The sequence below is a fragment of the Anser cygnoides genome, chromosome 6, assembly GCF_040182565.1.
Source record: "Anser cygnoides isolate HZ-2024a breed goose chromosome 6, Taihu_goose_T2T_genome, whole genome shotgun sequence".
In the NCBI taxonomy this organism is placed as follows: domain Eukaryota; kingdom Metazoa; phylum Chordata; class Aves; order Anseriformes; family Anatidae; genus Anser; species Anser cygnoides.
Genome location: NC_089878.1, coordinates 24,793,638 through 24,810,842, shown reverse-complemented (window position 1 = coordinate 24,810,842; position 17,205 = coordinate 24,793,638).

Here is a 17,205-nt window from a genome sequence, read left to right as displayed (position 1 = left end):
AAATATCACATAGGTGGGAGGGTTGAGAATGTGTATCTGCAAAAGTTGGAATGGCCATGGCCAAAATCAGCTGCCTTCAATTGACTATACTGGCGTTTACGCAGTGGAAAAAGCGTACAAGCTGCAATTATATCTGAAGAATGCAAGGTAACATGGCTCCGGGGCAGTGCATGGTGAGAGGACAGTAGAAATGAAGTTTCACAGCTTCACGGGGAAATATGTTGCCACAGCCCAGATACGTGATGAGATTGTTATAGATTGCTTTAGGAACTGCCAAGTTGTGGTCTGGAGTTCTCGGTTGAACTACAAAGAATGTGATGCTGGCCTCTCTTGAGCTGACAGGTTACGGGTGCTAGTACACTTAGTTTCTTTCTGAGAAAAACAGAACAAGCAAGAAGAAGAAATAAAGACCAGTAGTTGATGGATTGACTTTGTGGGGATTTTCCTTGAGCAGAAGGAAAGAGTATGAAAGAGATTTGAAAGAAAACACGCATTGTACTAAAAATGGCTAGGAATAGAAGAGTGTTTTCCTAGAATCCAACTTCATATAAACAACTCCTGCAGTTGTCATAAGGATGTTGTGCAATCATGAATGGGGAGAGAAGCATCCAGAAGAAAAAACCTCTAGGAAATGAGGAGAGGGGGAAATGCAGTCTATATCGTTCCAGCATTTACAACTGCAACAGTCTCCAGCTTAATTGTGTCAAGTTACTGAGAAGGGCTGATGGCTGCCAGGGAGAAGAGCAGCAATGCACTCTGCCACAACGGCTCCCGAAAGTGATGAAAGAAGAAATCTGGCTAAGAGAGTATTTGATTACAACTGCAACAGCTAAAGCTGAGCTCCAAGTTCCTTCCCAGTCACTCTGTGTAGGGACTTAGTACATTCCCAAACTGAGTCTTTTGCTCTAAAGCTTAATCTCATCCCCAAAAATGATCTGTTAATGTAAGGGTGAAGCCAGTTTGGTTACATCCTTTTTCAACCAGAGTGTTTTCTTATCCAAGTTCCACTTCCATTGGAATATCTGCTTTGATTCATTTTGCTAAGCTGATATTAAAGCTGGTCAAAATTGATAGTTTAATATTTATCACTGTAAATATAAAAATTAAGCCCACGACTTAATTATTGCAAACTTTTATGGCGCAGTGATCCCACTGACAGTTAATGAGAATATGCAAATGTTGCTCAGTTTTTATTAAAATGAGGATAGAAAATAGAATTATCGGAATCATCTGCATGAGCCTCAGTTACAGTTATTTTATGCCATTTTTTAAATGGTATTGAAAATGTTTATTAAGAAGAGAACAGTGAAGAATTCTTGGGCAAAACGATCTTAATTTAGTATTGCTCAGAGCAGTCTCTGCTTGTACCTTATTAATACATTGATTATTCAGTCAACTCAGTGATAGGAATGCAAGCTGTGTGACACAGACAGGATGGAATTGCAGTAGAAACTTAAAACCAAGTGACTGATTCCTTAACTTTTTATACTGATGGTAATGTTTGCCTTTAATTGCTTATTCCGTGTTCACAGCAAGGGCAAACAAACACTTCTAAATTAAAACTGCTTACACTGTCTGGCAGTACTAACTCTTGCCTTCGTAATCAAATGCTCACAAGGTTAAAAATGCTTCCCTCATTTACACACTACACAAAGTGTGGAATTAAGAAGGAAAGTAAACACTGAAGAAGGCTAGCGGATAACCAGTAGGACAACAAAAAGAGTTTTTTTGCTTAGAAAACTGCCTTCCTACAGACCACACCAACACAAATGTACTGTGGCTTTGTCAATGTTAGGGAAAACAGTAATCCATGATTTTGACCATGCCAGATTTCACTATCGATGGGACAATATTGGTGGTTGGTTGGTTGGTTGGTTGGTTGATTTTTTTTTTTGTATTTTTTCCTTATCATAGCAATGGCCTAACTCATCTGGTCTGGACGGATGAAAATATGATGAAAACACGGTTGGGTTGTTGCCGCTCAAGCCTGAGAAGCGCTCTGTGTGCTGCTGTGTCAGAGGAGTTTTAGGGCAGCTTGGTTAACGCCAATCAATTGTTATCCACTGGCTCTAGGGGCGTTGGATGAGAAATCCCATTTAAGCTTTGCAGATTACTTTAGACATTAGGAATTCTACCCTAAGGCAGAAAAAGTCAAATGCAATGCAGAATAGAAATGAAATATATTTAATTCACCTCACTCCAGGAACTACGTGAACTGATGTACTCGGCACCAATTTAGGTCTTCACACTAGTTTAGGCTGAAAGAGACAGGCATGTTTATGCTGAAATCGTTATTACTTTGACACAGTCAGGAATATTTGAACAAGGATTTATTTTCTGGTCAAGATACCAGCTCGAGTCTTGGGAGAGCTTTGTCTGTTACCAGATCTACCACAGAATGTGTGTGAGAGGGTGAGCAAGTCACTCAATTACCCTGTGCCTTACTTCCCCAGTTTGCAAACTGTGTCAAACATTCACCCTCTTCTGTTCTTTGTCTGCCTTGTCCAGTCCGGCTGCAGGCAATGCGAGGCTCAGGAATAATTTGCTCGGACTCTGCCTAATGCCCTCCCATAAAGGTAGCACAAAAAATAGAAGCAATGGCAGCGCATCACCAGTGGATGCAGAGAAGCCAGGTGCCAAGTCCTAATTCACAAACACACACACACAATAAACCAAAGATCTGTTTAATGCCTACGAGTGGTGAATGAGGGCTCCAGAAATGAAGCTAAATTTCAGCTCTCGACCAATAACCTCTTTGCTTTTCCCCTCACCCCCAACACACGCTGTTCCAATTACTTGCAAAATCTCCTTGTTGTAATGCCACCCTTAGCCCCATCATATGGCCTTGACTGCTTTGCAACACAAATGAAAGCCTCTTCAATTCAGGTCGCAGTAGGCCACACTCTTAAGCACAAAGGCTAAATAAACGACCATTGTTAATGGGCCACCAAGATGAAAAGCACTTGATTGTTTCCATCAATTAAATCAACTCTCTAGACTTAGTGGCTATTAACTCTTTCAGCAATTTCTTAAATATTTATTTCAGTAGAGTGGCTACAATTCTGTATTTTTACAGTAGCTCCCATGATTTAATGACATTTCACTGAAACACCGCTGAATGTAGCATGCCCTTGTTTATCCTTACAGCTGAGCCCTGTACTGCGCTGGGTCAGCTGCTCCTGACAGCTGCAGCCAGTGCAATTTGGTTTTATAAAACGTACAAGGCCAGGCACTATTTTAAGGTTGCTCAGCTGAAGTATTTAGCAGGCACTAACGTATCGGTATTTAACATACTTTCAGGCTTTTAATGAAGTTTCATGTACATCAGGCAGTGCTGCCATTATCGGTGATGGATGACAACAAAGGATGCAGCTGGACTGACTGCTCATGAAATCGTGGCTGTGTTCGCAGCTAAACGTATCACCATGAGTTCAGTTACACTGATTGCCAGCAGTAACCTTTTCTTCATGTTTACATAGGTCTGAGAGAATCCTTTCTCATAAAAGCACTACATGTTCTGATTTTTTTTTTTCTGTATTCTGGTTTACTTCACCCTAAGATGCCTAGCTAATAAAGATGATTGCATTATACCAGCAACTGTTTGGTTTTTTATATTTTTTTTCCAGTATTCTTCATAAAACCTGTAAAGCACCTCTTGTTGGTCCACCTCTATATAGCTATTCACTACATGTACTTTTTATTTAAATCACCTTCTCACTGACAGCAAAAATTAGCTATACTGTAGGAGTACGTACATCAGAGGTGGAGGTAGTTAAAAATCCAACTTATTTCATACATTATTTATGAGAAAATTCCATTCCTTGCCGTTCCTAACCAGCCTGGAGTCTCTCTAGCAATACTGTCTTCACTGTGCAAGCCGATGAACGAGGAAGAGAATAATCATGCCTCTATAAAAAGCTGACCAGCTATGATTCTTTCATGATGACGTTCCCTTTCAATTTCCTCAGTTTCATGGCAGTGTTTGCAATTCTTTTGCATTCTCTAAGAGCAGATGGGGAAGACACCAAGGCCAGCCTGCTTTGGGTGCAGCAGAATAGGAATTCCTGTGGGTATCTCTCTACCAGCTTGACCAACCAGCGGCAGTTGGTCCTGACTGAATTCAGACTATTGATTTTAAATATTCATGGATAATTCAGAACAAACATTTTATTCCTCTCACACAAACAAAAATTGAAGTTCAATAAACATAGATAACTGACATCTTATTCCTACAGACTTTAGGAACATTTTACACTGTCTGGAGGTATATCTTAAGCAAGTTCTGAATAAAAGGTGGAGAATATGTCCTTTGGGCTTCTATTCTAAAATCTCCTTACACTTTCTTATTTCTGGAATAAAACTATTCCCAAGTATGAAGTGCAAGCCCTCCAATCCAAACGCGGTTGTATTTTAGATGAGTTCTGCAGCTTATGAGATATCCAACAACTCTTCCTGATGTCTCAGACACCACCTATTCCTTCCATCACCCTTCCAATACCTTCAACTGTCCCTTACCCTCTGCTCAGTCAAAGAGAGGGCTGTACATACAGACCAGATGATTTTGTTCAAGCACTGGCTGGCCAGCTGGCCCAGGCTGACCTCCACTTGCTGCGCTCCCAAGCAGAACAGCAGCTTCCTCACCTTTTCTCAGCTACTGATTTTCATGCAGCTTTTCAGACCATCCTATCTATGACTGTCTCTGCTCCACTATTACCTTTGATTGAAATTGCCCAAAGGCTTCAAAAGCTACAACAGGGTAAGGGACTAAGAAGGAGATGGTGAGCAGATAAAACCATTGCTTGAGCCTTCTTTCCATAAGAAAGCAGGTTAAGTCAAAGAACGGAGGTTCTGTTACCTGTACAAATATCAAGTTCAACACTTTTCATGCCTTAAATTTGTAATTTAATAAAATCAGAGAATAAGGCATTTTAATAAATTTTAAAAATCCTTTGCCATACAACCCACCCCCCTAAACTTTATGTACCTCAACAGATCTGTCTTTGCTATTTTTACTTGATTTTCTTCACATGGAGAAAATGTTTTTCTCACAAAAGGACCACAACACATTGCCATTTTGAATTAGCTCACATATTATCTGAGCTTCATTCATATTTTGTCATGTTTAGCTTTTCACAAACTATTTGTAGATGCTGAACACTCAGACCAAGGTACATGCAAATTAATGCTTACAGTGAAATATTTCTTCAGAGCTAATAGGTGTTGTGTCTCTACCACATAATTAATAAAAAAGACATTGAAGTGTCATCACCCTTGATCTGCTGTGAAATGGAAGCTTCCTCCTTGGCTTTGAATCCCCTTCTGTCTTCTCACAGTCTTCTAGATGAAATGCCAGATGCTCAGCGGAGTCACGGTGGGTGATTCATTCTTGCTGATGACCCTGCTGTGGAAGCCCCAGAATTCCCTGCTAAAATAGTTCTCAAGTGATGCAGCACTGACAAAGCTGAGTTGTGCAACTTCATTTATTTTTCTGTGTTCAGCGCAGGCAGTAATGCTCACACTTTCGTGCTAGAGATCAGATTTTTGTTTTACTCTGGTTCTTCTCTTCCTTAGGATTTCACGCGTGTCAGAAACATTCTGCTATCAAACAATTATTTGAGATATATGCTAAAGTATAATGGATATGCTAAAAGATCTTAGCATTAAAAATTCTTTCCAGATCTTGTGTTTCTCAACAAGGCTTTATAAACCAATGCGTATTTATTTTGCTGGAAAGTTACCCAAATAAAGATATTGCATTTCCATTTCTGGTCTCTGGGGCTTTAATCCACTGAGAAACCTAAGAATGTACTCACTGATCGTGGGATAATATTCCTGTCAGATGCTAGCAATATTTATTGCATCATTTTATGAGTTTTGATTCATTTTTGTATAAATTGATGCACTTTTGCTTCCATTTTCACTAGGGGAGGCACAAAGGCATCAAACCACCAAAAATATGCTCCTAGGGGACCTAAAAACACTGTAAATAAACAAGCCAAAGCCTGAGCTGTAATCAACACATCTCTAGCAATGAAGAATGTTCATCAGTTTTTCCTCAGAGGACTTAGAGACTAGCAAGTGTTTTCAAACCCTAGCAATCATCTTTAGGATTTATGGCTTGGGATTTTCATATTTTTATAACGTCTGGTTTAAAATGCTGGGAATTCACGCTAGGAATGCACAAAGTTTTCTAGGTTTTAGTTTATTACAATTTGGAGGCTATTTACAGCCCAAGACTCCTCTGCATAACCCAACGAACCTGTGACAACCGGGGAGCAGCTGCACGGCCCAGGCCAGAAGCGTGCCGACCTGCTGTAAGCCACGTAGGAAGCTCTGGCTGAGGGCAAAAGGCAGAGCGCACACCAGGCCGCCGCCACCGAGTGCTGCAGGCTCCCAGGGGACCCATCCCACCCGGGACCCATCCCACCCCTCTCAGCAGACCTCCTGGACCTGCACTTCTCCTGGCTCATTCGCAACTGCGTTGTTTAGTGTTCTCTGAAAGCCTGTCCAGATTTTGGCCTTTCCACTGATCACCGTGACAGTGGTTGGGTTAATAACAAGTTAGAGCCTGTTACAACTGCAACTCTGCATGCTGATTAAAGTTCAATGTGTTCCTTTGTTTTTCCTTGGCTGTATTTAAAAAGAAAAATAAGGCATGCCATGTTGAAAAGTAACTGACATATTTGATCGTATTCAGCCCTTCCACCTTTCCATATTTTTCTTCCATATTTTTCTGTTTTAATCACTGTCACTGAATAGCATGAATGTTAGATGGTTTTTGATTCCCGATTTTCTGACAAGCTCTGGATATATTCACCATCTTAAAATCAAGTCAGGCATTCAGAACATCTACAAAGAAGTAAAATCAAACTGTGAAAACAAACAAACAAACAAAAAAAAGGAGTAATAAAATTAAATGAGTCATTAGTAATATATTTGTATAAATATTGAATAGGACTAATGTAAATTCACCAGATTGCTTACAATACATACATGCAAGCTTTTGAACAGGGATGTAAATCTTTAGTATGATGTACAGATTCTTCTTACTGGTCAAAAAAAATCTTTTGTAAATATAGATTTGAAAATCAGTAGATAGGCTGCTTCATTCTTTCTATTTCTTCTTTTGGGATTCCTAAAAAGTATTCTTTGTTTCTTTCCACTTATAGTACATTCTTAGCAAGATATAGTAAGATATATATTAATTTCTGAATGATATACTAGAGGGCAAAGATACTCCTAAAAGAGCACATCTCAGTACAGAGTCTTTTTGCAAGATGCACTTATGTACCGATTTGGCTGGGAGCATGTGATTGCATCTATGTGCACATAGGTATTCTTGGAGGAATAGACATGGATTTCTTCAACTCAGACTGGGGTCTGCTCCAAGACCACAGGTCTGAAAGGCCTCCAGACAAGGAGGAGCCTTTCTCTAAGAGGGAGCAGAGTTAAAATTACAAGGGATTACGAATTCACATGAAGAATATTGTTATCTGATTTCATGTTGGAGCTTAGTTTCCTCAGTTTATCAAAGGAAAAGATAAGACATGGCTTCACTCACAGTTCTCCACCCAGATGTTTACAGACAAGACGATGATGATGCCCATTCTTCAGTCTACCATGCAACTGTGGCACGATTCAAATCCAGAAGTCAATTTTTATGGCTCGTTTTTTCCTCCATTTTTTACACTCAGGAAACTGAGAACATTGCTTGGGAAGGATCACATCTCATGAAAAACATTTATTTTATTGCTAAGAAGTAAACATTACACATCTTTTGACACTGGTAGGTTGTCTGGGTTTGGCTGTGTTGTAATGATCCAATTCTTATGAATAGCCCTTTTCATGGTGTGATAGTCACCCAATTATTTTTACTTTCACAACTGTGTATGTACTTCTGTCCCAGCTGCTTTTTGTCTCCACACCCCTGACCCTTTTTCTCAACTCCAATCCTATTAGGTTAGTTTAAATCCCTGAGGAATCAGAGAGATGGGATCACTTATGCTAGCTGTTGTCTTAAACGTATAGAAGCCACTAAGGCATCACTTTCATCTCATATAGAAAAAATTCTTAATGAGACTTATGAAGAGTTTCCTCTTTACCAGTAAAGAGGAAAATGATGTAATAGACTTGAGATTCCATCCCTCTGGGAATAGACTGGCTACCAAGAAGAAAGAGCACAGAATCCAAGCAAGCTGCAGGCTTCTAATTTATGCACCTAGCCCACACAGGATGGAAGAAGTTATTTTCTTTCCTCCCTGTCACTTTGCTATTATATTCTCATGTGTTGTTGTAATGACTCCCTCTTCCAGCAAGAAAACCTTCAGACTCTTGTGCTTTTGGCTCTGGACTTTGTTTTCTGATAGTTACAGATGAAAACTTTTTTTTCCCTTGTAAGTTTGCCAGCTATGAATCCTTGCTTTCCTTTTTTTTTTTTTTTTTTCCTTGAACATGCTCACAAATGCACCTAAATCGGACCCAATTCTCTCTCAGGTGGAGAGATAAAAAACTAATCTATTGGGGTTATAAAAAGAAGTTGCAATATCTGCTCTTAGGTTGTGTAATGACCCTATCATACCTTGCCTCTGATTAACATGCATAGGTAAAAAATACCTCTGTTCTAAAATACTGGATATTCCTATGTTTTGTATATATACATGTATATACATGTATGTATATATGTAACTCCATCAAGCGTATATCAGAATGAGAGTCTTTTAAGTCTTGCTGATAGATGCTGGTATTCAGCACTTGTGTTCACAGTAATCATTTGCCGTGGACTTCCAAATTCTCCCAACCTATTTCTTCCCTGAAAGAAGCAACCTGGGGTGTCTGTTGCTTTTTTACACCACACACTCACACTCACAGCAATGGAGGACACTGTGTTGAACATTGCTTATATATAAACTATGGAAATGAGGGAAGAACAGAGGTACTTTTCCTTCCAAGCTATCGTGTTAGACAATTCTTCTGCACTTGTGGAAGATTAACAACAGTGCCTGGTCCTATCTGCCTTGCCATCAATCACACCATAAAGAATTAGTGAGCTCAGTCGAAAACTGTGTGACTTCCTGAGATGGTTTTTCCATGACACGAATTGGGATACATTGAACAAACAGTGCAAAGAATCTTTTGGTTGTCTTTTTGAAAGGATAAGTAAGCACAGAATTTAAGTTTTCAAGGACAGCCAACGATTCAAAAGGACAAAGTGCCGTTGTCTTAGGCACTGTGCTAGTGGCAGGCAAACGTCAAAAAACTGGTCAGTTGGCATTAGCATCCAGAAAGTTCAAGAGTATTGTTGAACAGTTTTGGACTATGAAGCTTGTGAAATTTTTGTACTCTTTTGAGCATTTCCTGGATTTGGTAAGGCGGAAAGTATTGCATAAACAACCCTTATCGTGGCATCTTGGTGCTTCCAGTTCCAGTGCCAGCAAAAACCAAGAAGTCCCAGGAAATTATAAATGCAAACAAACACAAGAGAGAAAATGTTGGTAGTATCTGAATACAAAGCAGATGTAAACTTCTGATGTTTTTTAAAAAAGTTAAACAAAACAAGTCTATGCTCAACTAGTGGTGTTTCCCCTTAATTTCAACAGTAGTGTGTATTAAACTGTTAAAGTGGAGAGACATACTTGCCTTGTAAATATTTTAGCAGAAATCATGCAACAAATGTATGACCTTAGTGAAAAAAAAAATATATATATATATATATTTTATAAGACACACATAAAGAAAAATAGGTACGGTATGATAATACTGAGGAACTGATTAATCTCCCAGCTAAGTCATTGTTATTATTTGTTATATGCAGTTGATGCTTTGTATAAGATGTTTAATTTCTATCTCCTGAAGGCTTAAACTTCAGACTATCACGGGCATGGATCAGATGGGATAAACAGGGAAACTAAAATGAAGGAACAGTTGCGAAAACCAAGCTACATATATTCCATTTAATATCCTTTTAAAATGAATGTGAATGCTTTGAATATGGTGTTTTGTTTTGTTTTTTTTTTTGAGAGCAAAATGAATGCCTCCATCTGACCATGAGGGAAGTCCATGGACGGAGGGGTAAAATGCTGACTCTGGTGTGCTTTCTTTCAACAAAGAAAGATTCCCAGGGATCTTCCGAGGAGCAAGTAAAGAGGGGATAGAATGAAAGGGCTTTCATTCTCCGTAGCATTATCCTGGCCATCCTACTAGGAATTTCTAGCATAATTTAATGATAACCTATAAGAAGTAATTATAATGATTCATCTACCACAATAGGAATCTTTCTGAACAAGGGCAATGCCTCCACACTCTCAAGGATAAAGAGAAATTTCTGTTAATACTTAAGGTACATTACTTTCTTTTTAGCTTATAACAGCACTTCAATGATGAAGAACCTTACAGCTGCCTGGTGCAGACCTCTCTTCAGAGCTATAGAGGGCCCTTTTAGCAGCGTGTGAGCATTCAGTGCTGAAAAGTACGTGGCTTTGACTTTGATTGAAAGCAAAATCCCGAGTAACTCAAAGCTAGTGTGTCTGTGTCAGAACATGTAAGATAAATGACAATAAATGACACAGAGGGCGTAAATCTATTACAGCTCCTCTGCCTCTTTGTTCAAGCTGTAAAATACTTGTTCTGTCTGTTTTAGCTGTCCTCGGCCCACTTCCTTCTACTAATGGCTTCCAGAGCATCCCTCAGAAAATGTTCAGGGACAATTTCATTTGCAGAGCACTTCCTGAAGGCCCTGGAGCAGAGTAATCATACAGCACGCTATGGAAGTAAGTACACGTAATGCTTCCATACATGGGAGAGATCCAAACATTAATTAATTAATTTGTAGGAAGAATTCAAGTGATGAAGTCCAGAGGAATTTTTACATAGTCACCTCTCGATATAAAAGAAAAATGGCAAATCTGTCTTCCTGCAAAGCGGAGGCATTTGAAAGTGGTGAGAAAAAAGACAAAATAGAGAAATTCTTCAGAGCAAAGTTATGGCATATATTGGAACAAAATCCAAATCAAATTCAAAGTGTCCCACGAACAACCCAACTAACGAAGCCTGACTTCCTCTGCATTCGTGCCCTGGAAGTCTCCTCCCCAGGTACCCAGCTCCATATCCCTTGTGACTGCACAAGCAGCATAATGAAGCCTGTTCCCACTGTGTTCCCAGCCATTCTTCTTTCCCGACATTATCTCCACAGCACTCCTCTGACTGACTACTGTCTCAGCAAGTGGTATTCACTGGTTTTTCATCAAGAAAGTGCTTACTGACCAGCCCGTGTCTGCCTGCCGACTGCCTAGTGGCAGGCTGAACAGGACTGCTCCCTGCTGAGCTCATCCTGCCGCCTCTCCCTCCCTGGGGGCACAGATCCCTGTCTCTTTCCTGCTTCCCTTTCTATTCATCTGAGTCTCACAAAACCTGTTTGGGAATTTGACCAATGGGATTTCTGCCTTCCTCCCTAACTTCAAGCCATCTTCGGCACCAACTTCAAGAATTATTAGGGGATGCACACGTGGTGCAACTGCAGGAACTATTTCCCGACAACATCCAAACTATTAGAAAGGTAGAAAGGTGTGTAAAGGTTCTTCAGAGAGAATGTTGCTCACCAGCACGAGTACCAAGCACCAAGAATGACGGGATCAGTGCTGCTATACTCTATCTGTCTTTGAGTTTGTAATGGGTTCATTCAGACGTATGATAAAACAATAGTAATGTAACTTTACTGAATCTACCTATTATATAGACCATGATGAATCCTCATATCTGAATGGTGGTAGTATGAATTTTTGTTTTTATTTTTTAATATACACAGACAATTCTTCTATAGAGCAATCTTGCAACAATGAACTTGTGTTCCTGGTTACTACCCATACTTTAATTCAGTGGAATAGCTCAGCTTCAGCATAGCACAGTAATGAGCTAAACCGATGAAGTCAAACCAAAGAAAATATATACTTTCTGAGCATGTTAGTTTTAGCATCTCCCTGGGTATGATCTGTGAATCTTTGCTAAATCTTGTTCTCATGATTGCTGTGGGTTCTCCAAGCACTCACACCTCCTGAGGAAAGCCTCTCCATGTCCCCACTGGTTCTACAGTAACTCTCTGACAGAGCAACCTGATGAACCCAAATTGGAAAAAGATCTTTTTAGAAGAGACGCAGATCTGTCTTTCTGCCCATTCACTCCTCAACTTTTTGCTAAGATTGCTAGCTACAGCACCTTGATTTTGTTGTTTATTAAGGACAAGTGACCTCTTAGAATCCTACTGAGATCTGCAGTGACCAAAGAAGAATAAACCATAATCAAAGACTCCATCAAAGGAAGGAGCTGTGATTGCTTTCTAAAACATTTTCAAAAGAGAGAGGTCATTCTAACTTGCACGTAGGGTGGATTTTTTAGAGACAATTAAAGAACTGAAAAAATAGATGACAAGATGGGAATAATTAAGCAGTTCTTAAGAAACCTTTTGAGATAATGAGTAGGATACTAGCCTACAAATTCTGCAAACTTGGAACAGGCAGACAAGCAAGTATTACAGCTTTTCTGAGAATATACAAGAAAAGCCTGCAGGGAGTCAATTTGTAAGAAAAGATGATAGTAAGCAACTTTTTATAGCAAGAACAGAGATGTTGCTGGACAAAATATGTTCCCACACATCTACACTTGAAGTAAGCTTTTGAGTATTGAAGAATAATAGGTAGGATTTTATTTCACTGGAAACTTTGAAGATTTTCTTCCCTTTTTTTCAGAGAAGCAGACGGAGAAAGAGAACGTGACAAAAATTTTACTTTGCTTTTTCAGCAAACATTGAGATTTGTTTTGGATGCATTTTGTACTATTTATGTTATATAGGCTACAGGGAAATGACTGAAAATCTTTTTTGTCTTGAAGTAACAATTCAGGAAAATGGGGATTTTCTTCTAAAAGATACTGTGTCAGAAGTGTCAGTGTAAGCAGAGCAGATTCACTGAATATGTGTTCCCATATACTTTTTGGAAGTTGTGCTTAAGCTTCTAAAGATGAAGACAACATCAGTAACCTCATAAACCAGAGAAACTATCAAGCAAAACAGCACTGCACAGCACAGACAGTGCAAATACTGTATAGAAAACAAACAAACAAAAAAATCCAGGCATTTCCAGTTCTTAATTTTAGTATTTAGAGAAGCTAGTCAAGAAAATAGTGGTTATTCAAACTTAATAGGAAGGGAGAAAATAGATTCTTTAATGGGAAAAAAAGAGAGAGAGAGAGAGAGAGAAAGAGAGAGAGAGAGAGAAAGAAAGAAAGAAAGAAAGAAAGAGAGAGAGAGAAAAGAGAAAGAAAGAAAGAAAGAAAGAAAGAAAGAAAGAAAGAAAGAAAGAAAGAAAGAAAGAAAGAAAGAAAGAAAGAAAGAAAGAAAGAAAGAAAGAAAGAAAGAAAGAAAGAAAGAAAGAAAGAAAGAAAGAAAGAAAGAAAAGAGAAAAGAAAATTTGACTAACAGTTGTTGTTGCTGTTGTTGTTTGTCCTGTTCCATCATTTATTAACTCATGGCAGTTGCTGTTATCTGCCAATAGTAAGTACTCAAATTTGAAAGGAAATTTCAACCTGTGTTATATATATATATAACATATAAAACATGAAAACATGAAAAATAAAATATGTTGTAAATAGATATTTCCTGGGTAATACCAAAGTAGAAGGAACTGAAGTTTATGCTGATCAGATCAATCTCCGAGTATAATAAACAAAATAATTCTAAGAAATTAAATAGAGCCATCAAATGCATTTTAAAAGGTCTAAAAAGGACATAGAAGAGCAATCATAAAAAAAAATCCAAAAATTCTATCCTAGGAATCTGTTAGGGCATCGATTTTTGGACACTGAAATAAATTCAGAGGTTTGTTAGAAATGGCTGGAAACAATGATCTCTAGTTATTTACAGAATACATTAGTATGCAAAAGGGACTGTTGGTTTCCTATGGAAAGCAGTGTAAGACTTTGATGACAGGCTTAAAAATCAAGATGTTTATTTTGATTTTAAAGAGTAAGAACTCAAAACAATATTTTGTTCAGAGTTTGATCACCTATGTAAATTCAAGACAGAAACATAGTGAAACTTCAGAGCATGTACTTTACAAATGACATTGCCGTAGGAAATAAGTCACAAAACGCAATTTCCAATTTCCTACTTTTTTTTTCTCTCTTTCTCTTTCTTTCTTGCTCTCTTTGTTTCTTTCTCTCCTTCTTTCTATCCACAATGTTAGATAGGAATTTGAAGAGCAAAATAGAGATGAATAATCAAAATTGTTATTAAATATTTACAGTGTTGATACTGAGATTATGAAATAACAGCAAAATCTATTTACTACATAATTGATTTTACATTGTGCCAACAGCTGCTTTGTGTTGTCAGTGATGAAATTATATAGAACAGAAAAGAGAGATCATCTAGTGTGTGTGTGCTTCCCTTCTCTAAAGCTACATAGCTCCTCCCTGCTTGGAATTTTCCAAATGACTCCTATGTTTATGTTTATTAACATGAATTTTCCATTTTGCGAGACTATCTGTAAACTTTTCTGTAGCTTTTTATAATTTATATAACAAAAGCAGCAGAACATTGGGAAGGTATTAACAAATGCAGTCACTAAAACCTTTTTCTCCCTGATTTTCAGTGTTTTCCCGGTATTATAACAAGCAATAGAATAAAGAGATAACTGTTGAGTGACAATGGAATAAATTCTTCTAAATCACGGTATGCTAATGCTATGCAATACTAGATAGCACATGTTTTTATTCATAGGAGAGACCTTTCCTTATTTTCCTTAGATCACTTCCATCCATTTATTGCTGGATGTTGTCATTTCTGTAAGGCATTGTCTATAAGAATATTGCATGACTTTGTGTGTCTCTAAACACTGATTTTCTTTTCCCTCTACCTATTATGCTTGTCACAAGAGTCTCCAGCCTGAAATCAGCATAAACGAGTGTGCCTGGCAATGTGTGCATGCACAGTCACACAGCCTCATCTGTGAATCCGCAGCAATTAATTATATTTATAGTGAAATATCTGCAGAACATTTGCATGTATGAATTATGTATTGGGCGAAAAGCAGTACACTATGGTTTATGCATTTTTGTTCTCATGAGAGTGCCATTTTAACTGTTATATATGCTATAAAGTAAAAGAGATTTTTATTAATTTGCTTATCATCTTAAAGATTACATACCTTTTTTTAATTAAAGACATTCTCATTAGAAGTGTTTTCCAAATACCTGCTTATTTTGTCTTTGTCCTTGAATTTTCCAATATTTTTTTCTGTTACTGTTTAATATATTTTTTTGTTTTAATATTCAATGCTTGTAAGAAAAAACAAGGAAAAAAATGAAACCATCAATGAGTACAGATCAGAGTTTAAGGTGATGAAGTATGCATAAAATATAAGCATGATATGATTATCCCTCTTATTATGGTTATTACAATACATTATGAGCAGTGTCAGTCCGTTATCTTATCATTTTATTATTTTGTGGATTCAACCAAGAATAAAATGTAAATGTAGTAGCTGAGAAGTAATGAGTCAATGGGCTGGGAAGCATGATAAAGAAATAATAAGAACGTAGTATGCTGCAAGGACTATTCTTAGCTAGACTAATTGTATGCTCTGAAATTAATTATCTGCTACAAATATGACAGGTGGTTAGGTTAAGTTAGCTGTGAAAGAAAACAGAACAGAATATTCAGAAAACCTTTTTTCTTTTCTAAACAACTTTTTGTGACAATACTGAATTAAGGCTACATTTACTAAAATTAATCTGCTCAAGGCTCCTGTTCACAACTTATTTTTAGTTTTTCACATACTGTCCTGAACAGGGATACACCAAAGTACAGATTTACATTTTTCTTGAATTAATGCCTGCATACGGAATAACCAACCTTCACTTTATACACCTATATTTTTCCAAAAAGCAACACCTAAGACATAGGAAATCCGATTATTTGAGAGAGAGAGAAAGAGAGAAAAGCAGCCGTCTCACCAAAAACATGAACATAATTTATCAAAAAAATGCAAATTCTTTAATGATCGGCCCAGAATTACTTCCCTCTCTCTCTTGGTGTGTAACTAGTACATGTACTCCGGTGCCTGTTTGCTTTTTTAGAGCTTTGCAGCCTGGAGGAAGATTCCAAGCATTAAAATTGAAATGCTATAAATTAAATCTTGTATGAGTATTGCTCCCCAAATATTGTAGTTCTTTACAGTGATCACAGAATTTTGACAGATTAATACAAACCATTAAAAATAATTATTATTATAGCACTTGAGATCTCTAAGATGAGGTTGGTTTGTTACGAAAACATGGTCAGCATAACCACACACACCAGTATCCCTTAATTTATTTTGCTGTAGGACTGTACTCAGCCTGGAATTATCTTAGAGAGGAGGAGGGGGTTGTATTATTCTTCAAGGTTCTGTTGCAGGAAACATATTAACATTCATTGACCTTGCAGTGGTAATTTGTACTGATGAGCATCATTATATGACTGGTATATTAAAGGAGCTTATTAGAGATAGGAAGCATCCTATGCTATTCAGAGACACTATTACCATTTGAGATGTGGCTGTCATGGAGTGTTCACATACAGGAGACATTTGGAGCAGTGGAAAAATACTAGAACAGCTTGGCTAAGCCATCAGGTTATTGTGGCTCACAGCTCAACGTTTTAAAATCAAATCATAGGAAAATTCACATCAATACCTTCCTGGTAAATAAATATCACGTCTTTCCAATTTTAACCACAGAACTACTTTCTTTTAGCGGGTGAGTAGAAATTAAAGAGTACAGTGAATGAGAAATGCACATTTGGGTGTACAGAGTCACTTTCCATTCTGACCATAGAGATGCTGGCCGAAAATAGAACTGTGATTGCAGTATTCTAAATAGAGAGTCACCCTGCAAGCTCTTCTTAGGAGGTGCAACACATCTCATTACCACATTTTGGAAGAAATATGTTGTTAACAGAGGATTTTCTTCTTGTATTGAGGCCATGAATATAATTATCACTTGATAATTTACAGTGTGCCAACTGTTTTACTGCATCTAGTAAGCAATAAAGCACTATAGGGAACATGAAGTTTGTGGCACCTGCAACTCATTAAAGGGGCACTATCAGAAACAAAATGTTTAGTTATCATGTAGTGCTTGGCTTCACACGAGCAGCATTTAGGATTAATCTAGGGA